Source organism: Physeter macrocephalus, chromosome 8 (assembly GCF_002837175.3).
Source record: "Physeter macrocephalus isolate SW-GA chromosome 8, ASM283717v5, whole genome shotgun sequence".
In the NCBI taxonomy this organism is placed as follows: Eukaryota; Metazoa; Chordata; class Mammalia; order Artiodactyla; family Physeteridae; genus Physeter; species Physeter macrocephalus.
In genome coordinates, this window is record NC_041221.1 from 18,733,971 (window position 1) to 18,761,801 (window position 27,831).

The window sequence follows — 27,831 nt, forward strand, 5'->3', positions numbered from 1 at the left end:
CCAAAGAGCAGAAGCTTTACACAATTTCTTCTTCACCTCATTGGTGTGAAATTAGGATTCATTTTAAATAAATTAGAAACAATGGGAGAATTTAAAACGATGCTTCTGAGAATCTATTAGATTTTTTGAAAATGTTTAAAGGCCTTAAAGCACAAGGCTGGTGAATAATCAGGGGAAAATGTTTAGGAAAATGAAGGGATTCTGTGTAGGAAGGGCCTACGTGGCCGAGATGTTGAGTGTGTAGCAAAGCAACGTGTCTCGAATGTGGACCTCAGAGTGTGAACCCTCCTGCCTCATATAGAGACCAAGTCACATGTGAATGGGGGAAATTCCTGGCCTCAATTTTATTGCAAAATAAAGAGATGCAGCTGGATTTATTTGAGATTCTTTCCAGGGCTCTGAATCTCTCAAGCCTTGAAGCGAAACCACCCGGGATCAAGTAGGACGAACATATAGGGTTAAGCTTCCACTTTTTCTGTACAATTGTCCCTACAATTAAATAGGGGATATCGATTAGATATTTAATTTTAATTTTTCCATTGCCTTATGTGCTGACCATATTCAAGGAAAGATTTCTTAGCCACATAAAGAGATCATGATGAGATGCAGTCTTCTGTCAGGCCAGAATAAAACAAATTAATGTTGAGTGGTTTAAGGGCTGGGGAAGGAGAGAAGTTCAGGAAGAAGTTTGCTTTTACACTTGAATCAAGGGGCTTTTCCTTAAAGAGGCTGAGTTAGTCCATTCAAAGCACATATGAGTCTGGAATTCAGATTGCATTACAGAATGAAAATAATGAAAATGATACCTGTGTCAGATAAATAAAGCATTTCTATCAAAATATCAACTCAAGTTTAAAACACCATGAAGTATGTTCCCTGTTGACTTATTCAAAGAAGAAACAATATCCATTTCCCTTATTTTTTATTAAATTTTTAACTTATTAAATTGTGGATATGTATCATTTTACAGCTTATCAAAGGTCCTGTGAAATAGCAAATTAAACTATGTGCACTGTTCTGCCAGCTCCTGAGGTCAAAGCAGAAAGAGCAAGTTGAAAAATAATTTCTTGGGCATAAGATTCATCATCCAGATCAAACCAAGCCATTGCAATGATTGTAGATTTAGAAGCAGGTCACATTTACAGGCAAGTCCCTCAATAAACCAAATGTGGAAGCATCCTTTCTGATGCAAAGGGGAAAACTGGCCCTGGGTTCCTTTCTGCTTCTCCAGAACTAGATATGAAGGGATTAGGATAATGCTATAAAAGAGGGGGTGGAAATAACAAATAAAAAGATAAATGGGTACTTGCTCGTCGAAATATAGCATTGATCTAGTTTGTATTTACAATGTGTTGAGCACTCACACTTGAGAAAAATATTACAGAAAAAAGGTATTTATTAGAAGATATGTAAATAAAACAGCAACAAGTTGTTCACTCAGAGTTAACTACAAGCAATTTAGCATCACTGCCCTGCAAAAAAATAACATGAAAGAAATGTAATCACTGCGCTAAACAAATGTCAGTAGTATAAAGGGAGACTGAAAGTTCATGGAAAGAGAAAAAAATATCCCTCTTATGTTGATGAAAAAACTCTTGGATGGTCTTGCCTGAGGCCACAATACAACCTCACAATGTGTTCACCATACACTTTTCACATGCAAGAGAGAAGAATGCATATTTTCAGAGTTAGGTTTAGAAGAAATGAAACAGAAATAAGAAACTGGGAGCATGATGTTAGTGGAACTTTAAGGGTGACAAAACCAAAGATGACCTTAGCCAGAACAGCAGGTTAGTAATTAACAGCTTTCTTCTTTTTGGTTTGTATATAATTTTTACATATTGCCATTAATTTGGAGGTAAAGGTCAGTAATTTGACACTGAGGGAAGAAATACGTATTGAGTTCAAAAGATTTTAAATATTTTTAAAGAGGTTCTTTTTAAAATGAATAGCTTGGGTTTATATAAGGGATTTTTTAAGTGCCCTCATATACTGCCTTTTTAAAGACTTTTCTCCTTGTACAAATCAGTTCAGGCTGCTATAACAAGGTAGCACAGATGGGGTAGCTTAAACAGCAGAATTTTTGTTCTCAGTTCAGGGGCCGAAAGTCTGAAGTCAGGGAGCCAGCAGGGTTGGGTTCTGGGGAGGGCTCTCTTCTTGGTTCTCACTGTGTCCTCGTAGCGTGGAGAGAGTGTCTCTAATTATAAGGGCACTAATCCCATCACAGAGGACCCACCCTCATGACCTCATACAATCACCTTCCAAAGACCCCACCTCCCAATACCATCACCCTGGGGGTTAGGGCTTCAACATATGAATTTGGGGAGGATACAGTCCAGTTCATAGCACGATTGCTACAGATTTTGGCAAAATGTAAACAAACCATATCTTTATATTCTATATCACTGATTGTTATTGGTCAAAAATTGGATACTAGACTGGATTGGTCTACATGGGGGTCTGCAACCTGCATCCTGCAGGCCACATCCAGCCCACCACCTGTTTTTGTAAATGAACTTTTATTGGAGCACAGCCATGCCTGTTTATTTACACATTGTATGTAATACATGGCTGTTTTCTCTCTATAACTGCAGAGTTCCATAGAGGCCATATGGCCAGTGAAGGATAAAATATTTATCATCTGGGTTTCACAGGAAAAGTTTGCTGACCCTTGGAGAGTTATGCTCTCTGGTCCAGTAGCCATTAGCCATACATGGCTCTTGAGCACTTGAAATGTGGCCAGTCCAATCGAGGAGCATTCTCAGGGTAAAATACACAACAGACTTCAAAGACATAGTGGGGAAAAGTATGTAAAATCACAAGTTAATAAGGTTCTATATCAACTGCATCTTGAAATGATGATATATTGGGTATATTGGTTTATATAATACGCTATCAGACAATTTCACCCATTCATTTTTATTTTTTATGTGGCTACAGGAAAAATTAAAAGAGCACACATGGCTCATATTAGCAGCTCTTGTTTCATTTCTGGTGGGCATCCCTGGTCCAGAGAAACTTTAAATTGCTTTTTAATGGGAAAACTGCCTCTCAAGCTTTGCTTCTAGAATGAGCCCTTGAGTTACAAAAATTGGGAAAGGTATTTATTTCCAGTTCTTGGACAAAATTGCTTAATCTTGATAAATCTGAACATAGGTATTCGGATCATGGTAAGTATCCATTTAGTAATATTAAATAGGGGATTTTTTTTTTTTTTTTTTGCCTTGGCCCTTGAATAACTGAACAATATTGTTGCTACATGTGAACCCGGCCTGGACTGTTGGTGTTTCCGTTAGGGCTGCTCCTCGTCTCCACCCTGATGTCCAGGCTTCCTGCTGTCCCAGCTTCCTGCTGTCCCTTACCTTTCTGCCCCGGAGTGGGGAGGATCTTCTTGTCTGTTTGAAGAATTGGAAGGTCAGCCTCTGCCTCCCTTCCTGCCTCCCTTCCCCTCCAACCACAAGGGCTGGCTTCATGGGGGGCCCAGCCCAGTCCTGGCTCTGGGTGTGAGTTGGCTCTACTCTGGGCACCTCGCAGGCCCCTTCCTGCAGCTCCAACAGGATGGCACTCGTCTGGCCTCCGTAGAAACCAGGCAGTGATGGAGCAGCCGAGCAGTGAAGAAGGGGGTGCCCACGAGGTCCCGGGGGGAGCAAGGCGTCCCCATGCCGGGTGACTTAGGTACAAGCTGCACTCTGAGAAGACCATTCTCCACTCTCTTCTTGTCTCTGGATTGTCTGCAGGCCTGGGTGGCTGCCCTGGGTGGCTCCCCAGGGTCACTCATGCTGAGAGAGGAAATAGCCTAAAAGAAGAGGCAGCATCAGGGAAGGAAGTCGGGAGTGTCTGCAGAAGCCTGTGACAATGGGTCGATGGATCGAGAGGTCCCCATCCCAAGACGGTTGGGATGGGCTCCTGTCCCATTGAGGACAGAAGGGAAGGTGTGGGACCCGCAGTTGGCCAAGGGCCCCAGACTCTGAGATACAAAGGGGAGGGAGAGATGAAGAACAGTCAGGCCATAGACGAGAGTAGACATTTAACAAACCACATAAACTCTTGGAAGACTTTAAAAAGTTCCTTACTGAACTGTTTTTTTAATGCAAATTAGATTCCCCACACCGTGGGGGCTGTTCTGACTATTTGTATTCCTTCTAGGATCTCTTAATTGTTGATACATACGCTCTGGCCTAAGACTCTGTGGAAGCTCCTTTAAACGAAAATATGCTCCGAGTTAGTGTTCTGTCCTCCAAGTTAGAAACGTGATAATTCACATCTGTGCAGCATCACATCGTGGGGCCCGTGTGGGCCTTTCATCCTCTGCAAAGCTTCTCTGGGGAGAACTGCTCCACTGTCACTCGTGATAATGTTCACGGACTAGTTCAAGTACGGTTTTGTCCATAAATGTGCAACTCAATGTTTCAACAATTCAATTTGCTTGAGTTTTTTCTATAGCAGCCAAAGTTTTTTAGTCTATCCAGACTTTTACATTTTTGATACTTACTTTTCAACTTTATTTTTTTATTTATTTATTTTTTTTGTGGTATGCGGGCCTCCCTCTGTTGTGGCCTCTCCCGTTGCGTGGCACAGGCTCCGGACGCGCAGGCTCAGCGGCCATGGCTCACGGGCCCAGCCGCTCCGCGGCATGTGGGATCCTCCCAGACCGGGGCGCGAACCCGATTCCCCTGCATCGGCAGGCGGACGCGCAACCACTGCGCCACCAGGGAAGCCCCTTCAACTTTAAAAGAGTACATTTTGGGACTTCTCTGGTGGTCCAGTAGTTAAGACTTCGCCTTCCAGTGCAGGGGGTGCGGGTTTGACCCCTGGTTGGGGAGCTAAGATCCCACACATTTTTCAGTCAAAAAACCAAAACATAAAAAACAGAAGCAATATTATAACAAATTCAATAAAGACTTTAAAAATGATCCATTTCAAAATATCTAAAAATATATATATATTTTAATAAAAATGAAGATAATTTTATCACACATGACAATTAATACTGCAGATTCACTATCAATGGCAAGAAATAATTGTGCTTCTAAGACAAGTTATAGGTATGAGATCAAAGCCAGGGACATTTTCCTGAGTTCTCCGCCTGCAGGCCAGGCCACTTGTCCAGGAGAGCTGTGGTTTCCAGCTCTGTGAGACAGGACATCAGCCTGAGTAGTGTGAATGCAACGTGGCCCAGGCATGTGTTACACACACTCACACACACATACTCACACACAGACTGGTGTGCCAAAACACCCAGACATGCTGACACACTCCTGCTCATTCACACCCACACGTGGGGACCACACACTCACAGTACAGTTCATACACAGAGACACACACTCACACACACAGGAAACACTCAAAGGCACTGATGCACATGCTGACACATGGACACACTCTTATGCACACTGACAGACACACCATCACTCAATAACACAAGCACATGGACACACACGCTCACATGCAGGTTGACTCACAGACTTACACGTGGTCCCTCCCAGGCTCACACATCATATACTCCCACAGAGTAAAACCTCTCATACTCACACAAACCCGTACACAGACACACACCAGGACACTCCCACGCACACTGACACACTATCTCACATCCCCACACAGTGATACACTTGTGCACAATCCAGTCACCATGCAAGGAGCAAGACAGGGTCTGCACGGGGGTGGTTTTGAGTTTGGGCTTGAAGTGGACTCAAGTGACTTGAGTTCTGATGAACCAAGCAGACATGGCCAGCACAGGTCAGGTGCCTAGATATCTGCTCCAACTCCAGATCAACCAAATGGAGGTTTCAGCAGAGTCGGCCATGGGCTTTCCTGCTATGAGGCCCCAGAACATAAAAAGACGACCCGAGAACATGGACCACGTGGGGAACACAGATGTCCCATTTGCCACCAACACTGTGGTCTGGCACACAAGATAAGTCAACACACCTGAGCTTCTCCACGAAGTCAGAACTCTCAAACGGTGTCTGGGCTTTACTCTCCTAAATTCCTGATGCTGTATTATATTTTGGTATTTTTTCTGAAGCAAAGTTAGTCTCGAGGGTAGAAAAAAGATATTGCATGTGAGAAGTCCTTTAAACTTTGCCATGGCAGGTGCATGGAAATGAGTGCTGTGTAGAGTGTAAACTCCTCAAGGACAGGCCACTGATCTCCACAGTAAGACCGTGTCACCTCCACATAGCACATGCTGAAGGAAACTGTTGGCAGTCGTGTCACCCGCTGTACTGATCGAACTTGGGAGGCGGGAACTCAGATAAACGGGGTTGTACTATGGGTCCCATGAAGGCCAAGAATGCCAAGGAGCTACTGTCCTGGTCAGCCTGTTGTGAATCTAACACTGTTCTGATTGAGCCTGGATAACACTTCAAGCAACTACTCAAATTTATACTGATTCTCAAGTAAAACATGTCTTACATGCACGGCCTGCATCATTTACGTATATTGTCCGAAAATTCTACCCTCTAAATTCACTTCAAAATTTCCAAATATGTAGAAAAAAATAATGAAAGTGAGGAATTTTGAAGTGCTTGATAATGCACTATTTTAGAGTTGGCTGCAGTGCTTGGTCTCCTGGGGTCTCCTTGTATTCCAGATGTTGACTTAACAGAAATCCAGGGCCCTGCACCCAGGATAGGTGGATGCTTAGGAAAACCAGGGGCTGGCAGAATCTCTCCATCCTTTCTGCCTGGGTCCTTCACTTACCGTCAGCCCTGCAGGACTGAAGATCTTTGCATGTGAAGCTTTTACCTGGCTGCTGTGGTGTTACCCCAATCACAACTCCAGACACCAGGAAATTGAGCTGAAGGACGCTTCCTACTAAGAGAAAAGGTGTGCCCTTCCGCGTGAGAAAATACTGACAACAAATATAACTAAGATTGTCAAGTCAAACTGATGAATCGACAAGAAAAATGTGAAAATAGAAAAATGGTAAATAAATAAATCAGGCCAAGTGCAGAAAGTGACATAAAAATTGGTACTAATTATTCAAAAAGATGTACAACCTCACAGGTGACCCAAAACATGAAACTCACAGCATCAAGGAGATACATGCTATTGCTCTTCATCTGGACAAAAGTTAAAATCGCCATGGTGTCTATAGGTGACAAGGATGTGGGGAAATGCACAGGGTTGTACATATATTGCTAAAATACCTGATAGAAACTTGTTAATGCAGAATATGGCAGTAACCATCAAAAGGTACTAAAAACGTGTCCTTGGGCCCAGAGGCTCCCTTTCCTGGAATCTACCTTATATAAACTTTGACACATGCACAAAGGTATGTGTATATGTATCTTAGTATTGTATATAAAATATATAATATAATGGCAAGGATGGCCATTGTTGCATCATTCATAATGGCCAAGAAAATAGAGGAAAAAGGATAACTGATGGTCCAAAGGGAATTAAATAAAGTAGAATTCAATTTCACTCTCGATTACAATCATTAAAAGAAAGTCTGGTAAGGAAAGGTGTCCAGTAATACTATTACACCTTAAAAAAACCAAATAGAAGGGAAATAGCATAGTATAAATATGCATCTTGTATATTTGCCCGGCTCTCCGAGGGGGTGCTTGCTCAGTGTGTACTCTTTTTTAGGGATCAGAATTACACCTTCTGACAACAATAACAATACAGGGACCTGTCCGTTGGAGGACTCTGCCCTTTAGCAATTCTGAAAATGCCTTCCTGACATTCTCCCTGTAAGTATCAAATGCTTAAAACTAAGTGTGTAAAACATTTTGGGGCAAGAACACACATTCCAACTTATTACAACATCACTGTTATTTTTACCTACAGTCCCTGCTACTTCAGTCCAAGAGAAATTTTGTTAACCCTTTCAGTCTCCAAATTATCTGCATGTTACGTGCCACATTTTGTAATGGTGATTATCAGCTGTAATGAACACTGTGATTATGCATTAAATTCAGTTTTTGGAACCTGGTGCCTCCTGTTAATTCTAAATCTTCTCCTAGTATGCCTTTGAGGTCCTGCTCCATGTTTTATTTACATCTCCTCACGGACACATATTCTTTGTGATAACTCTGCAGTGTGCTTGGTGAGGCGCTTTCTGTTCACCAGTCTTTCTACTTGACAGCAGACAACACAACAGGTTGCGTTCACATAGCTTCTTTCTGAAGAAGAAAGGGTGCTTACACAGTATCTTGACACTTTGCAAGTGCCACCCTCAGGAGTAAATATGGAATTTTTCTGTAACAGTCACAAGTGTAAAACAAGGCAAAGTTCAAAGACCCTGTATGTTAATTAAGGAGAAAGTCAGTCAGAACACACTTAATGATTGGCCCATACCATTACTAAGCTCTGTAATTTTTCCTCTTTTGTTTCCATCATTCTCACGTAACGAGTTTCTCTTATTTAAGTCTGGTTTTGCCAAATTGAGACACATTCACGCTTATCTCCCCACCGTTGCTGGGCTGTGAACAGGTTTCACAATTCAGCCTCTGCACAGCTGTGTTCTTCACCTTGGCAGCCGTGCTATTGACTGGACATCAGTCAATGTGAGATTAGCAGGATTGTCATCCAGAGACACCACTCACTCTACCAAAAGGAAAATGATTTCTGATCTGGGGAAGCCTTTTCACTTTAGGAATTATCCTTTATTTCTGGTTTCTACCTTTCCAAATACAATATATTTTAAAGGATTCCTCTTCCCATGTAAGTTGGTGAGAGATAAAATATCCTTGGGGAATTTGTCTTATCTACAGGAAGGAAGCATGGGGACATGGGAAGAGCTCTGCTCTGGAGCAAGGATGACCTTGGGTTGAAGCCCAGAGTGACCACTTTCAGCTGAGTGAAACCCAACAGCGACTGAAACTCTCTGCACCCTTGTTTTCATCTTTCGACATGTTGTGATGCCAGCACTGCAGACCATAAGTCAAATAATGTTGAAAAATGCCTGATGAAGCTGGGCACACAGTAAGTACTCAGATATTAATATTATTGGATTTCATTGCAGATGGAAACAATAACACATTATTTTGATCTTAAAACCAAGCTTGAAAAGATCTTTCTTCCCACTCTGCTGCCTGCTGTCCACATGGATAGATTTCTGTACAATGGAGAGCTGGGGCTATGGAGAGAGATGATAAGCCAGTTTGAAGAGCATCCAGCTGTATACTCTCTGAGGCAAGACAGGCGAGCTCTCACAGTCTAGTCTCTCATCTAAAAGGGAAGGTACTGATGCTAAAATTCTTGGATTGTCACAGTGGAGTGAGCACCTAGTGTGTGCCAGGCCCCTCTCAGGGTATTTCACATTCGCTGTTCTCATTGAACATGACTTTGTAAAGTTGGGTCCTTTCCCACTCGTTTACAAATGAGGGGCAGAAACCCAGTTTGGTTGTGTGATAATCTTGGCATCCAGATCCAAGGAGGAGACCACAGAGGTGCTGGAGAAGAGGACTCCAGGCCCTGGGTATGGGGTCTTCTGCCCCCAGAAAGGGAGACAGGCAGACAAAGCAGGAAACTGCAGACTTGCAGTGGGGCTCCCCCCAAGCTCCAGGGGATGGTATGGCTGTGTCTGGTTTGTGGGGTTTACATCCTACAGTTTCACCTGCTAGAGGAAGAGGGACTGGGGTCTCTCCCATGAACCCACATTTCTGAGAGGACAGCATCATCAGTTCAGCCCAACACTCACCTCTGCAAGATGCCTCTGGGAACACAGAACACTCCAGATGTGTACCAGGGAGGCACATCTGGGCAGGATCTTGTCCTAGAATCTGCCCTTTCCTTTGCCAACATCTCTGGGCACCAAAATGTTGCCTGAAACTAGGAGCTGAGGTCAACTAAGCTCAGCCATCATCATTTCTCCTCAAAATCTACAGGGGTTATTTAACTGGCATTTGCAAAGACAATGAAAGCAGGATTTGCAAATGATTGAATTTACACTATGGAAAAAGCAATACACCATTTACTGATCAGAGAAAGTGGCATTAAATACAGCAAAGTGTTTTTGGTGTTAACTTTCTAAACATTCTATTAAGGAATATTGATTCACATCTCAGCTGGGCATAGTCAAGGAAGCCTTGGAATGAAGCTGCATCCCCTTGGCCCTCCCTCTGCAGGGTTTTTATCCTGATGATAGAGGGTCTGGGTTTTCTGCAACAGCTCTGAAGGGAAAACAGATGAAACACTTTCCAAGTGAACTCAAGTTTTAATTTTCTTTCCCAGAGTACATATGTAACATGTTTGCTAAAATTACATCTTCATTGGGAATGGTTTCTCTCTATATTATCTGTACTTTTTTCTTTGCATAAAGGGTGCTACTTTTATCAGTAACAAGAAACAAACCTTGTGTTCTAAATGATGGTCTTTATAACAAAGTGTACAAAGTGTAACTTTGGGTTTCATTTAATGCATATTCAGAGTCTTTTTTGTTAAAGACTCCCAGAGATAAAGCACATTGGAGAAGGAAGGCCACATCACCTATGTGGCTTGTCGGTTATACAGAAACCATTTGGGGTGGGGAAATTGTCAAGCCAATCTATTTGATTTTAGTTGTTGGAAGGTGTCAGTTCTACTAACATATCAACTGCCTGGCTCTTGAACCAGTTCTATCTGGTAATAATTCCAACCTCTATGACTAATAAATGTCAGGGAGTGTATATAGGCTCCAGGATTCCTAATGGCCAATGGGGAGAGGATTCTGGTGATGCTCTCTGGTAGCTCAGATAGCCCTCAAGGATTCCTATGAAGATGGCATCATCCACTTGATTGACAGAAGGGGACACGAGCTGAGGGAGGTGACTTCATTGGGAGCAGTGGAGGTGGAAACATTGGAAGAGGGGAAGTGGGTGAGGGTGCAAGGGAGGGGTGTTCTCTCACCTTCTACCTTACAGGTGCCAACTTCCATCTCTTTACCTACTGCCAGGATGAAGGAATCTACATTTGCCTAACAACCTTATAGAAGTGAACATTCTGGAAATAGTGCCTGTAATCCCATGTATAACTAAATCACTTTGCTGTACACCTGAAATTAACACAACATTGTAATTCAACTGTACTCTGATATAAAATAAAAATTTTTTAAAATCTTGATGTTTAGTAGAAAAAAAATAGATGAATTGAAACCATACAGAGTATATTCTTTTATCATAACGTATTTAAATTAGAAAGCAAACAAACAAAAATAAATAAATAAATTAGAAAACAATGACAAAAAGATTTTTGGAAAATTTACAAATATTTCTTAATTAGACAGTTTATTTCTAAGTAAAACATCAAAGAAGAAAAAAATAGATAATATTTAAAATTTAAAAAAAGAAAAGCAGGAAAGAGTATTTTCAATCAATGTACTATAAAGAGAAAGGGACCAAAAAAATCACAATTTGTATAATCACCAGGAACAATTAAACTTCCATACATGTCATGGCTCTGTTTAGTACATTTATAAAACCATGTATTCTAAAACATATTTGACCCGGCATTAGAAACCAGCACAATTAGTTTATCACAAATAGAAGATCCAGAGCTAGCAGCTTCAATCAGATGTCGAATTAGCCAAAGTCACCTTTCAATTTACTTAGTCTACCTACAATTTGTGATAGGACTTTTAAGATAATTTTGGATTTTTGGGGGGGAGGATGTTGCAGCCAGTGTAAAAAAATCATAATCCTGATTAAATTGTGTTACATCCCATGTGTCTAATTTGTACAGCTGAGCATCCAATAAATAAAATATTCAAAAATATTTTGTAGGAAATTTGTCCTTCACTGTATTGATTTCTATCAAAACGATCTAAAACTTTGCAGGCTCAACCTTTTCTTCTTTAAAGACAAAATATTCTCCCAAAGTGACAACATTAAAATGTTATCATGTGGAAAACCCTTTGGTAAGGTATGTGTCATCAGGAAATAAAGGATAAGGGTATCCACCTCGAAAAGCAGAAGGCAGTCTGTTGTCCCAGGCAATGATGGATAATCAGGTGGTCAGGGAGAATATGTATTTTGTGCCCCCAAAGAGAGTCTTGTGGCCCCATAACCACCGTGAACAGGTTGCCCCACTTGACAATTCCTGGGAATCACCATGTTTCTTGATGCAGTATTTGCCTCTATGTTTTGCCAATCTTTACTGAAGTTTTTCCAGGACTTTCCTTTGTCAACAAGATCATTGTTTTTCAGCCTTACTTACTGATATGACAACCTTAAGAAAATTTAAACAGAAAAATGGAGTAAAAGTTAGAAACAGTGGCTTGTGACTATGGTTTGTGATTGTCAAGTCATTAAGAAAGAGAGAAACACGTCACCCCAATGTCCATTTTTATTGCAGCTTATATGAGCATTAAACGTGCACAAAATAATTTACAGGGCTGGGACTAAGAAAAGGGACTGTGGGAACTGAACTAGGACACCATAGTTAAGTGCTGTGAAAAATCAGTCATCAGGGTAAATATTATTTTGATGGAAATTTTTAAAAATCAAAATTATTGCAAAATATCCATGATGCATCAAATATAAAATTGTAAGTAAAGATAAGGTCACTATTGCTGCTATTTCCCTTTATATCAGGCTACAGTATGGTTTGACATAGCATGGCACTGTGGAATACAGTAGTTGGTACAATACATTCTCAAGGGCAAATTCTCCAGGATGGGGATTGTCTCGGTCAGAGTCACCATCTTCCTGTAGTTGTGGCAGAGAAAAGAGAGGGGAAGAGAAGAAGGGGAGAAAATGTATATAAATATACATATATAATAATATATTTTATTTTTTATTTATTATATTAGTGATAATTATATTATAATAATTATATAATATTTTATTATATTACTATAATATAGTAATAATGATATTAATTCATTATTTCTTTATTAACAATAAAATTATTTAAATAATATAAATACTATATATAATATATACAGACATATATAATATGTATACACATACGCATATATACAAACACACATACACATGTATACCACCATACATACATGTGTATACATATGTATTACTATATCAGTGATGTTATTATTTAATTTCTAATACAAGTCTGTAAGACACAAGTTAGTTTATACAAATTTATATGCAATTTCTTTCAAATATTGAATTGGTTTCTCCTGTCCTGAGCATCACAGCTCATAGAAAGCTTCCTGGCTATGTCCCAACCACCACCCTGTAAATCAAGATGGGATCCTCAGACCCGGAGCTCCAGGTGTGCACCCTCCCACCCAGCCTGTATGCAGACCCACAGGCAACTCAGCCCCCGAGGTCCTCAAGTTCAGGAGATTTTCCAGGCAGACATAAATGCCTGGGAATGTGATTTTCAGAAATCAAAAGAACTGAGGTGAATCTCTACATCATGCAACAAGTATGGGGAGCTTCTCCTAAGAGGCAAATGTGTACTTTTCGCATGAGAGGCAGCATGACTTTGTCCACAGAACAAGAAAGGAAGTGACTGGATTAAGTAGGACAGGTCAGGTTGAGGCCTGCCTGGGGGTCACATCACAGAAGCACTCAGAGCCTGATCCAGGAGGACAGGGAACCTGGGTCTCAACACATGGAGGAAATGACGATTTATGAACTAGCACCGGGCCCCAGATGAGCTATTTGTAGGAAAGCTCTAATGCACTTGTGGAGTAAAAAGAACAGATCTCCCAGAAGTGGGGCAGATGAGTTCTGTATGTCAGAAAAGGTATATCATTGCGTGAAAGTTCCTAAAACCTTAGTGAAGCCCCACTTGAGAGGACTTGTCTAAAGATAAAAGGTTTAAAGAGAAACCACCCTTGGTGGAGGAATACAGCAGAAGAAACAGACCATTTCCATTGTGGCACAGGTCACAAGAGTGACACAGCTGAACAGCACAGTGGGGGAGGGGGAGATCCCAATTTCCAGTCATTGACTGGAAGCCTCATTCAGCTAAAGTAGTGTATCTGATAACTTTCAACTTTCTCTGCTGACCATTTTATCTCCCAGGAAGTAGAGAGGGAATAAAACACAACTGTTACTCTGGAATAAATGTTGAGTAACAGGTTAGATGAAGGGGAGGAAGCAGAAATCTTGTGGAGAAGCTGTTGTGTCATCATGGCATTTGTTGTGCCCTTAGAGCAGACCCCCACCAATGGGATGAGATCTCACCAAGGGTAGTTCTACAGTTCTCAGGAGGATGAACAGGTTTAAAGGTGCTCAAAAGTGTGATTTTGATATACATGTATGATGTGGTTACTTCTAAGAGGGAGGAAAGGAGGGAGATAGAGAGAGGAAGGGACCGGGAGAAAGAAAGAGAGAGAACAGCAAGCATCCATAATGGACTTGTTGATAAACTCATCTTTCACAAGGACATGCGGAAAAGATTAAAAGGAGAGTTTGTGTATAAAGAGCAATAAAAAAGTTAAGATCACATACTTGAACAATTTAGACAGGAAAATGAATGCTTGGAATAACCTGCAGCTTTCACAGTTGATAAAGCCAAAAGTTAGCTTCTCAATCCATGTTTTAAATCATAAAAAGAAGAACAAGGAAGATCTAAACACACTGCTGGGAAGAGATGCCCTGAAAACAGAACTTCCCAAGATTTCTCTTCATAATGACCTGCAGGGGACATTACCCTTCAGGTACGTATTTGAAATAACCTCTTGCAACTCAATAATAAAAAGACAATCCAATAAAATTGGACAAGAGATTATAATGGACACTTTACACAAGAAGATATAAAAGCGGTCATTGTGCATATGGAAAGGTGCTCAACCCCATTAATCGTCAGGGAAAAGCAAATTAACATACTCCACCCATCAGAATGGTTATTATTATTTTTTTTAATGATCACTATCAAATGTTTCTGAGGAAGTGTAGCAACTGGAACTCTTGTATATTGCTGGTGGAGATGTAAAATGTACAACCACTGTATAAAATGTTTGCCAGTTTCTTATAAAATAGAGCATACGGTGATCCTATGGTTCAGCAATTCTAGCCTTTGTCATTTGCTCAAGAGAAATGAAAACATGTCCACAGAATATATGTACAAGAAGGTTCATGGCAGCTTTAACCATCATAGCAAAAACCTAGAGACAAGCAAGGGGTTCATCAGCAGGAGAATGGCTCCATGGTGAGGTATCAACAATGGAACATTGCAGAGCAATGAAAAGGGATGAGCTTCTGATACATGTGATGGATGAAGAACAGGCTGAGTGAGAGAAACTTCACACAGAAGAGTATATAGTGTATGATTCCATATATATCAGGTTCCAAATCAGGTAAATGTAAACCTAATCAGTGGTTTAAAGAGAAGAAAGGAAAAGAAAAAGGACAGAAGTTGTCCTGGAGGATGTGAGGATGTGGGCTGACTGGTAAGGGACTTGAGGGTACTTTCTGAGGTTGTGTAATTTCTGTATCTTTACAGGGATTTGGTGACACAGATGCATATATTTGCCAAAACTCAGTGAGTAAACACTTAGGATTTGTGTTTTTCATTGTATGTGAGTTTTACATCTGAACAATAACCTATACATAAATATTAAACTCTAAATACTGAATTCAGCCATTTACTGTAAAATGGATCAGAAAAAAAGTATGATTGATGAATGAATGGATGCATAGATATGTACAAAACAAGGAAAATAAAGTGTTCTTAGCAGACTATAGATTGTGGGCATATTGGTATTAAAATTTTCAACTTTGCTCTATGTTGAAAATTATAATAAAATGTTGAGAAATATTTATAAGAAGGAATGAAGTAGATATAGAATAGTAGTTTATAAAAGTAGCCTGAGGTGCGTTATGCTGGAATAAAGTTTTTTAGCCTAAACATATCATATATAGTGAACTGAGAATTTGCAGATGAAGTCAGCGGTCAAGATTAAGGAAGAGTAGAGATTCAAATATAGTTTTGATTCTCAAATAGAATATGAGAGTTTTACTAATATTGTGTACTGTTTAATCTGGCATTTATCCTGAGTAAAGATAGTGTAGGACTCAGTATTGTCTTAATTACTATTCATTCACTAATTATTGAGAGTCCGTAATTTTTAATTTAGGATATTTTTGCCCAAATATGTCACTGTCTTTCTATAATGGAATTGATTTTCATCTATTCATTTATTTATTGATCCAATAATTATTTGCTAAGTGTCTACTATGTGTCAGGCAGTGTGCAAAGCACTGGGAACTGAGTGGAGAACAAGAAAGATAGTGCTCCTGCCTTCCCTGACACTATAGTCAGAGGGAAGTGAAGTAAAATACAAGACAAGGGGAGGCTGCAGTCCCGGTGCATCTAGGCTTCAGCAGACACTGGACAGTCTCTCCTGGTGTGTTTCTGTGGACACAGTCATGTCGGCAGTGGCAGGCATGGTTAGCTTGATCCCGTAGTTGAACAATTTGATTCCTGGAGCATTTTTACAATCCAGCCTCAGTTTGCAGGAGGCTCATGTTGGCACTCATTTACACAAGGGCACACAGCACAGGCCCATCAGCTTCATATTTGATTAAAAGCCAGAGTGAGGGCCAGGGTGCCAGCAACACAGTGAGAATCCCAAAGGACCTCAATAGGGTGGAAGGATGAGTCAAGTGTTACCACTCAGGGAGCATTTCAGGTAAGGCTGCATCCTGAATTGATAACCCCAGATCCCTGAGCAGGCCTAAGGTGGAGGTTCTGGTTGACTGACCACATTATCCCAAGAACTGGAAAACAGCAACAAAGTGTCAGATTTGCTCTCTCTGGAGCCCAGGACCCAAAACAAGTGTCAGTTCTAAGCAGCTCAGTGATGAAAGCCTTTCTTTCATTACACTTTTCACAGGTGACTGTCCCACAACCATCGAAGGGCCCCCTTCCTTGAGAGCAGGTAACAATGTGAGGAATTCAATCAGTCAAGTTCAGTAAGTCTGCAGGTCAATGTCCTTTGTAATGTCTAACTTACCTGTTTCTAAAACATCTCTATGCAGTTTATACTTACTAACACGTTAAAGCAGTAATGAACACCTTGATTAGAAAATTCAAAAGCAGCATTTTTTATGAATTAGTGGCATCTTCGTCAGTCAGCAGCTGGGAAGACAGAACAGTTCACAGCGGGAGAGCAGAGGTCTGACACCACCTGGTCCTGGATTTGAATCCTGGTAACTTTCTTCTAACTCAGCATTACCTGTTTCTGAAAAAGGAGACAGTGGTGATGCCGAACTATGAGGATGGAGCAAAGATGAAAAGAGATGACGTGAGCGAATGCTTAAACACGCTCATGTAACAGCAAGTAAACACTGTCAGTCATTGTGACTGTCGCTGTGGATTTGAGTTTGTTGAGAACACAAAGGAGAGCATGCTGACAGGGGTCAGGAGCCGTCACGGCCAGCCGGTGGAAATAACCCGGATTCCAGGCATACCCACACCTCTCACAGTACCCCTCTCGGGGAGGACTCCTGCCTTCTGCCAATGACATGCCCAACAGGGAGCAGAGGGAGGTATAAATGGAGAATTTAAGTTTAAAATAGCAATAAGAGGTTACTTTGGTATCTTGACGTTGAAATTTACAGAAATGAAAATGTCTATTAAAATAGATCATGAAAGGGCTTCCATGGTGGTGCAGTGGTTGAGAATCTACCTGCTAATGCAGGGGACACAGGTTCGAGTCCTGGTCTGGGAGGATCCCACATGCCGCAGAGCAGCTAGGCCCATGAGCCACAGCTGCTGAGCCTGCGCGTCCGGAGCCTGTGCTCCGCAACAAGAGAGGCTGCGATAGTGAGAGCCAGCGCACCGCGATGAGGAGTGGCCCCCGCTTGCCACAACTAGAGAAAGCCCTCGCACAGAAACGAAGACCCAACACAGCCATAAAATAAATAAATAATAAATTAATAAACTCCTACCCCCAGCATCTTCTTAAAAAAAAAAAAAAGTAAGGACACACACAACAACATAGATGAATCTCAAAAAAAAAAAAAGATAGCTTAATGGAAATGGCGAGAAAGGAATTGATGATTGAGAAGAAATACATAGGTTTTCTCAATGAGGGAAACCGATCCTCTATGAAGGTGTATTTCAGCAAGAACATGAGTCCTCAGGTGGGGAGAGTGGCTGCTTCATTCACAGTCAAATCCCTAGCATCGCCCAGCACCTGCCAACCCAGGTCTGACCACCCTTTAGGGACACAGAAGGGAATTCTGCATACAGGTCCTCTGGATGAGCTCAATCTAAGTGAGCTGATTAGGGTTAAGAACTGCAGTGGATTGGTTACGTTAAGACAAATGCTACTTTTCTATTCTATTTTTTTAAAAATATTTGAGGACTAAGTTGTATCTTCTTTAACAAGAAGCATTTGCATTCAATCTCTGCACAACAGATAATTTTTAGGTTATTAACTCAAGAAAAATGAGTCATTTTCCATTATCTCAAACCATCCAGGTACTTTATTTTAAATTGTGGTCATTTTTCCACGTAAAAGGAAAGATCCTTATCTAAATGATGCAACTTTTTGAATTATTGTTTCAGTAAACAGGGTTGCTACATCATCCAGTTAACAGGATTTGCCCCATGCTTACCAATGGGGTCCCTCAACTTGGGGCCCCACTGTTTTCTTTTGAGAGTATTCTCAGGATGGTACAGCAAGGCACCTGAGCTGATACCCCTGTCCCAACCAGAGGAGTTTGAAGAAGCATTTCTTAGTGGGGTGACTGCTCCCACACTGATACCAGGGGACATTTGGGAATGTGGGGAGGCATCCAGTTGTTGGGACTAGGCAGCAGGAGGGATTCTTCTGGCATCTAGTGGGTAGAGTCCTGGGATGCTGCTAAATGTGGAGAGCATCCATCCACAGCCAGTCCTAGCCCAAAGTGTGAACGGTCCAGGGTGGAGAAAGCCTGGTTTGCAGGAAGACGGGTCTGGTATTTGAGGGGGTGGCAGGTAATTTCAGACAGAATCTTGGGCTTTGGGGACTGTCCTCCTTGGAATCAGGGAGGGTCATGAGTGTGGAATGAAGGTGAGCTTTCCATCACCTTTCCCCCCTCTCAGCTCATGGAACATATCTTTCTCTTGACAACACGCTTGAACAATTTTAGTCAAAATTCCCACTTCCTTTGCCCTATAATATATGTGTCAACTCATCATGTTTATTGACTAAAATGACCTTGTAACTGTAACAAGGAAAAGGAAGCATCCCCGCAGTCTGTGTAAAGCATGTGGTTTGAAACACACATGAGGTTTTTGCGTATGGAGAGCTGTGTGTACATGCTTTCCTGAAACTTGACCTTTGGTGCTGACCCGGGCTCTCTGCAATTCCTCTGAGTGGACTTCCTTTTGAAGTAACTCAAAGAATTATTTTTTACTCTGGGGTTTTAATGAAAACCTTTGCTTTTAAAAATTCTGTGCATTTTCTCCCAAATTTATTTGTGTTGTGATTACTTTTCATAACCAACTTCCATGTGAATGTTACCTTTAGGGAAAAACTGGAAAGTAGATCCTTTTGAAGAGTAGCCTCCACTACAATGTTACATTGAAGAGATAAATTATACATATGTATATGTATGTATATATGTCAGTTATATGTATGTGTGTACATACACACACATGCACATACATATCCTTAAGACCCTAACTTATACGTTTAAAAATATGTTTTCCTCCTAGTTTAAAGATACATCACTAGACTAAATAGCTTGGCAGTGTAGCTGGAGTTCAAAGTATTTGAAGAAAAGCTTTCAGGGATCTCAAGTCAGTGGTGAGAATTTCTGATGAAACACTGCAGAGACTGGGGTCAGCTACCAAGAGAAAGATGAGCAAATAATCTCCATCGAGGTGAAAAACATAATTTATGTTTTACCAAGGAAGCCAAGACGAAAGTGGTGGAGCCTGTCCTCCACGTGTACATCAAGTTTCTTTGCTGCCCAGGGATGCTGTGTAAGAATTCACTGTCTCGTTCCCTCACCCAAGGGCAGGTGTCTAGTCGCTGGTGATGGGAGCTGCACCTGGGAGACTCACAGGCTGGCAGCTTCCCCTTCGGCTCAGCTCCACACTTAAAAGATTTCTTGGAAGCATCAAGTTTAACAGCCGGAAGAGCTCACAGATGCCAAATCCTCGGGTTTACAGATGAGAGGCTTGATGTGCCTTCAAAGGACATGACTTGCCCAAGGACCACAACTAGGTAGTGACAGAACTGTGTTCTAAACCCAGAATGGCTGGATCTTAGTCCAGAGTTCTTTTTACCAGACTGGCCAGGGAAGAAAATATATTTTTTTCTCCAGCAATTTAAGATTTCAGTTTTTATCACCTCTCCTCCCACCGCTGAATCATCAAAACCAGTGTAAGCCTCACCTTTACATGGAGAATTTTTTCTCTCTACTCTGGTGTATACGAGTTTCTCTGAATTCCTGTAACATCATTTGATTGTTTAGTTGATCGTAAACGTTTATTCTATATGCTGTCTTCCCCAAAATATCCTTGTGAGAAGGATTCCTAAGCTTCTATCTGCACTTAATTTCTAGACACATCAACAATAAAAAAGTATATAAATATAACAACCAAAGATAGTACATAAATGCATATGTAAGATTTTCACTTAAAATCTCAGTTAATAGCCTCCTGAATTTTTTGGTTATTTACTGACTTAAAGTAGGCATTCAGAATCTAGATTTGTGACTGTAATAGTTTATTTTTTCTGAAAATTTCTGATGATGATTAGTAAATCTGTATAGTTATCTCTAGTTCACCTGCCAATATTTTAACCTTTACAGACCCTTCTTTATAGTTCCTTCTCTTTTAAGAGAATCTCCCTTTTCATGGTAAATTCTATTTCTTATCGATAATTTGTGTCATTGTACACATGATAAACTTTCCTTTGTATAATAAAAAGGAGGCATCATCAAGACACCAGACATTTTTACATTCAATATGTATATAACTACAAGATTTTTAAGCGTTTGCTTTGTATATTTTGAGAGAATACCTCCAAGGTTAAATTTACTGTTAATCAATCTACAGCTAAAGTAATTCCACACACCCACAGGCGCCTAAGGAAACATTGTACAGAGTTGAATCTCATCACAGTGTTTTGACTCAGTTATAAAAACCTTACACAGAATTGAGGCCTAAATGGCAAAATTTGGAATGAATTTTCATCAAATATGGATTTTAGAATTAAGCACAGAGACTATTAATATCTTAGCCTTGTATACTGATAAAGTAAGCTATGTGGTTATAGAGACAATTAGAAAAACCAGGAGTTCACCTCTGTGAGAGGGGGCGAGACCCTCGGGGAGGCACCAGCTCACCCTGTCCTCGACTCTGCTGCTACAGACCTGCAGTCCCAGGCACCATCTCAAGGTGCAGTGACAGACCTGTCACTGCCACGGTCTGTGGGCTGGCCCTCCCACCGTTTAGAGGTTAGCCATAAATAAAAATCCTGTAAAAACATTTGAGAGATATGTAAAACGTTGACTCATGTGATTTCATCGATTGGATAATTGAGGGCAGAGCACATTGAAATACTTGGAAGTCTGAGTGATCCTCTTGGAATATTTATACTGATTAAACAAACCAGATAACTTAAAAATTCCTCTATAGTTCATATATTTATATACAATCCAATTTCTTGAGATGCATGAAAGTCTACTTATTGTGACAATGATTTTGTGAGTTGAAAACGTACATTCAATGGTAAGAAATGTTTGTAATAGCTGAGTCAATAGTCTGTTGAAAGTCAAAGATTAATGGTATTTTTTAGAAAAAATTGCCTTGAACTTAGAAATTCAACTTTGTCAAATAACCAATTAATATAATGATTTGACAAACCTTGGGGGAAATCATATGCAATTGTATATGGTACAGTTCTCCCACCCAAGAGAGGGAAACATGCACTCTAATGAGAAAAGAAGAGCTTTGGCATGGAAACAAATTAAAAATAAAGGAAAGCTTTCAAGACCCAAAATGTTTAGTCTACATACTAATGTTTAGGCTCTGCAGTGCCCAAGCAAATGTGTCTACTCCAAGTGAATAAATCTTGATAATGGCCCTCCCACCAGTCAACAGGGCACAGAATATGAGAACCTCTTTAATTTATGGGGAAAAACAGCTGTCCTTTCAAATTTGCATGTGATGGCATGACAAGGAGGACAGTAAATGCACGATGGAGAGGAAATCCACGGGGGTAGGCATGTGTGGATTCTGTACCCCCTTGACCATGGATCATGGCAATCTGGTCACCCATGGGAACAATGACAGGGACCTTGCAGCTCATTTTGCTAAATAACTTAGGGCCAGGGTCGCCTCTCCCTCCCTCTGTTTCCTTCTTCTCATGATCCTAGAGTATGTGTCTTCCTGGTTCAGAGGGCAGTGAAATATCAGAGGTCATAAACTCCTCCCAAGACTGTCATTTGCTTGTTCTCTAATAAACACTTCTGCAAAAAGCTATTTATAAGTAGCCTCGGGTAATACACAGATCCCAAACACTTCCTTTTCTGAAACAAATTTTTGACTCATGGGCTTCACACTGAAATTTGGGTTTTCTTTTCAACAAAGCAAATAAGAATTTACTCTTTAATCAATCTTGTCTTTTCTACTACATTGAGGTACAGTATTTAAATGTGGAATTCACACAAAAAGTTGGCTGCATCTTAGAGGTGAAGGACATGGAAATCCATGAGTGAATTAATGAGTCAGCAGATGTTTATCAAGGGCCAGCTGTGAGTCAGACTTGGAGCCGCTGCCCACAATGGATTCTTCTCTCCAGATGGTCCTGACTGGCAATTATAATACAGCATAGTAAACCCCTAGTACAGATCCGCCCCTGGAGAAACCCAATGGGCGCACATGGGAAACATAACTCTGAAGGCCAAGGTGGTGACATCAAACCCAGGCTCTGCCATCTGCTACCATATGACTCTGGCCAAGTAACATAATCACTCTTCCTCAGTTTTCTCATCTATATGTTGGGGATAATAGTAGAGCACTGGAGGGACGTCAATGGGAGGAAAGCACATGAATGTAGGGCTTCTGTGCATCATGAAAATCACAGACATTTATCAACTTCCTGACCTGGGAGAAGGGAAGGAGGGAGGAAGAGAAGGGACAGTTCGCAACGAAGTTGGAGCCAGAGCTTTGCCCTAAAAGGCAAGGAGGGTTGAGCCTGTACAGGGCAGGGTGAGGGACAGGAGGAGGGTGAAAACCAGGCCTGAATCATGAGTGGGATACAAGGGCGAGAAGCTCCATCACTGCTGTGGCTTGTGGGGCTGAGAGGGGGCGGGGGCTGAGTGAGGACCTTACCTGCCCCACCAGGGACTCTCCCCGCACCTCCCGGAGACTACACACTGACAGAAAAGACAGACCCTCCTTTGGAACATCAATAACTTCAAGTCTTTTAAGGAGATAGTTCTCCTTCTAAAGTCTGTTAACTGAGAATAAATGATAACAAAAAATGTCCACCATGAACCCAATAATACTTTAAAATACACTGGTAATTAATTACCAAAGCATCTCTATGTAATATTCACTTTGCATATGTTATAAAGGTGGAAACGACACACTTTCACACAGAGTCACATGTCTCTTGGAATAACATGAAGTTTCCCCAAGGAGCTTGCTTTGGAGATGCAGAAGTGAGGAGGGATTTTAAACAGAGGTACATGACATGACGGGATTTGTATTTTAGATGAATGATCCTGGTGGCTGTGTGGGCAAACGTGCAGATAGAAACTTGGGTTAGGAGGTCTCCCGGGAGGCTCTTGCAGCAATCCAGAGGCGGGTGAGGGGAGCCTGCAGAACATCACTGAGCAGAGCTTGGAGGGGTGGAAATGTGTGGGAAACGTTTAGAAATGATACATGACATCTCCAGCCTCACCATGTCACCCTCCTACCTGGAATCTTCCACATGCTCTTGTCTAGAGCACAAAATCGAGACTCCTACGAATGCAGGCATCTCTCAAATTCTTCCCCCTCAGGGAAGGTTTTCCAGGATCCCCAACTAACACTGTCACTCTGGCCCTTACCCCCAACCCCCCATCCCTGCTGGGCTTTCCTTCTCATCCCTTTTCTGAGTCTGGGATATTCTACATGTGACTGATTTACTCTGTTACTCTCTGGTCTTACCCACTTCACTGCTCAACAGGAGGTGTTTTTATCTCTTATTTACAGATGTTCTGGGCTAAGTTGTGTCCTGAAAATTCACAGATTAAATCCCTAAGCCCCAGCATCTCATAATGTGACTGTGTTTGGAGATGGGGTCTCTACAGAGGTAAATAAGGTAAAATGAGGTCATTGGGGGGGGGCTAATCCAATCTGACCAGTGTCCTTGTAAGAAGAAATCAGGACACAGACTGGCACAGAGGGTAGACCACATGAGGACACGGGGAGAAGACGGCCGTCTACACGCCAAGGAGGGAAACCTCAGAGGAAACCAACCCTGCTAGCACCTTGATCTCAGACTTCCAGCTTCCAGAACTGTAAGAAAATACATTTCTGTTGTTTAAGCTGCCCAGCCTGTGATACTTGTCATGCATCCTGAGCTGACTAATACAACTGCCTGTTGTCAACACCTAGAACAGTGCCTAGTGTATGGTGGATATTGAGTAAGTACTCACTGAATGAGTGAATGAATGAATGGATGGATGGATGGATGTCTGCAAAGACCACCATGCCCTGTGTTAAAGACCCTCTTAGCCAGCCTCCTGCCCTCCAGTTCCTCCCACACACATCACGTGCCCCTTCCTCCATTCACCTTCTTAAGAATCTGGGTCACCTCTCCACCTGCATCTGTGATGGGCAGACTCACATGCCTGCCCATGACTGAAGTGCCAACCATTGTCCCGGGACGGACATTGAGGGAGCAGGATGAGCGGGAGAGGGCGGGGGAGGCCAGCAGCTGTGATTTCAGTGGGGGCCCTGGAGGAGCCCTGGGAAAGCCCCGGAGAGTGAGCTGCCCTCTGAAGCAGGGTTCTCATCCCAGGCAGCTGCCTGCCTCTGTGCACAGAGCCTGTGGCCAGGTCTGGAGACCCCCAAACGCTGGTCATCACTGGGTGGGCAGGATTCCCTCTGAAGAGGTTGGCAGGTGCTGTCCACTAGCAGAAAAGCATGCAGAGGTGTGGGGGTGGGGGCTGACCTGTGCAAGGTGAGCTGGAAGGGAGTCCCCAGCGATCTGGGCAGGTCGCCGCCATGACCACCAGAGTCCTGTCCTCCAGAGCCTACTCTCTGCTCCTGGGCACGGGGCAGGCCTGGGCTTTGAACAAATCCTATGGAGACATGGTGCGAGTCTCCTTTGCTGCAGGGTAAATTCCTCAGGTAAGACCCGCACCTGATTTACTCTGCTTTTCCTCACATATATACCACGCCTGGGGCAGGCAGGTGAGGGGGTAAATACTTAACTGAACTGAATCAACCCAGCTTGTTGATTGACTGAGATCCTCATTCTGTCTATTGCGGTCCCTGGATTTCTCACAGCTCTGGGCATCACTTGATTTCCTACAACTTCTTGGTAGATACACAATAGGATAGTCTCATAGCAAATATCATCAGGAATTTTCCAGAAACACAGACAAAACTTCACTTATGTTCAGAAGGAAACTGGACAGAGTGAAAAAACTGACAAAGGAAAACACAGGTGAATGCTTTCAATATACGTGTAATTTTGTGAAATATTTGCTTAAAGAATCTGCGTGTAATTAGCTTACTACAGTGATGTTAACCTTTCCGTTCGACAAAAATATGAAATCCTTGACTATGTAGAACAGTTTGAAATAATATAGGCAGTAGTACAGAACCTGATTCCAATGAACACACAGAGGTTCTGGTTTTTAGAAATGGGATGTACTCTAAGAGATTTTAGACCTATGATCCACCCATGATAATGTTCCTCAGAAAATAAAACTCCCTGAGATTAGAGCAGGGTGATTATACCTACCATGAAAGTGGCAAAGAGCTGCTTTTCCACATTTAAATAGATTATTCTGAGTTGAAAAAAGGAAAACTTTAGATTGAGACATTTTAAAAATCTAAGAATCCCCAAAATTGAATGAGGAGGTTATGCACGTTTTTAAAAAGTGAAACAGCTGGCAAATGCCCACGCGCATGTGTGCGCACGCATGCGCGCGCGCGCGCGCACACACACACACACACACACACACACACACACACACACACTGATATATTCTTTGTCACTTTTTACTAGTACATTTTAATTCATTTCATTTCTAGATGATCCTCAAATTTGTCTTTTTTTCTAACACCTGCATTGCATCCCTTTTCTTCCTCAGAGGCAAAAATATCTTATAAAATCAATTCCAATGTGATACATCCAAAGTATATAAAATGACTCAGAAAATGTCTGCGTAAATTACATGTTATCCCCTATTGTCAAGAGAAGAGAATGGCAGAGTGTCTCAAGCATATCAGCCACTCAAAACATGGGAGCTATTGTTAGTTTTGATTAAATAATATTAAAGGATGTGAACAATTCACATGAGAATTGCAGAAAGCAAACAGTCAGAAATGCATATCATTGTTAAATTCAAAGAAATTAATAAAAGTTTAATAATATTAAAGTCATCAAACCCAGGAAATCATTTTAAATATTAAATGTCATCGCTGTCTTACTAAAATAGGAATCTACCCATATACCCACATATAAAATGTTGGTAAAATTACAGCACCTGGTGCTCCGACATTTTGCTGGTGTTGGTATAAATCGTGACTGCCCCTCAGGTGACACTTTATTCCCGTCACCCCCTCCAGGTAGCAACCCTGTTCCTTTGGAGGAATCGCCTCCCTCCAGTGGTGATAGGGGTTAGTGGATTAATAGTCGTGGGTTCTAGACTCCCTGCAGTGGGTGAAAGAGCAGGGCTCCCCCACCCCTTCCTTCGCCAAAGTGTGTGACTGCCTCTGGTCTCCTTCCTACTTTTTGACACCCTGGCAATTGAGGCAGGAGCTGTGTAAATCAACAACGGTGTTTGCTGGGGAAGCAGCGACTGACCAGGCTCCTTCTGCTGTGGGCATCTGCTCCTCTCTTCTCTGGAACATCCTGCATGTCCTCTCACCCCCAACTCTGGTTCTCTAGCCCCTGGAGAGCCCCGGAGTCCCCAAAATCTGTCCGATAAATGTGTTCTAGTTCTGTGAAGAATGTCATTGGTAGCTTGATAGGGATTGCATTGAATCTGTAGATTGCTTTTGGTATTTTGGCCCAATTTCATGAAAATATTTTAGGCTAAAGAAATACTAGAAGAAAGGGACTTGGGTCCCTTTGTTTGTTTTTGCTTTTGGTTTTGCTTTGTTTTGTTTCACCTGTGTGAAAAGAAAGAATCTTATTCTGTACAATAACCAAGTCTTTTTTTCTTTTTTTCTCCAGTCCTTAGGATTTCAAGATACTCAATAAAAAGCTATCTTTCCATTAAATAACACACTTTCCCCTGCAGAAAGAAAATATAAAATGGTATCCTGAAACAGTTTTATTCTGTTTAGTTATTCTTCCTGCGCCTATGGGGGCAATGAATTTCTCAACAGGGCATCATGTTTGAGTGATACTTCAAGGTCCTCCAGCCCAAACATGACCCTGTAAATGATGCTGTAAGTCTGGATGAGACTGTCTGTACTGGACACTGTCTCCAGACCCATGAGGAATACAGACTGGGGAGAGCAGTGACTCAGTGGGAAGGGCTGTATTCACTGTGGAGGCTGTGATTCAGAGCGCTGCTCCTGGGCCACGCTGGGCAAGCTCACATGCAAGGCTGAAAGGTATGACCTGTCTGCCCTCGGATTTTGAAAAATGCCAGAAGTCTGTGTACAAGCAGTGCACTTCTCCGAACATCACGGCTTTCAGCCGCTTAACAAGTCCCAGTAGCAGTGAGAAAGGATCGGAGATTGCACTCAGAGCATCAGCTCAGCAGAGGGTCCTCTGGGAGTGCCCATCAATCTGTGCCACCT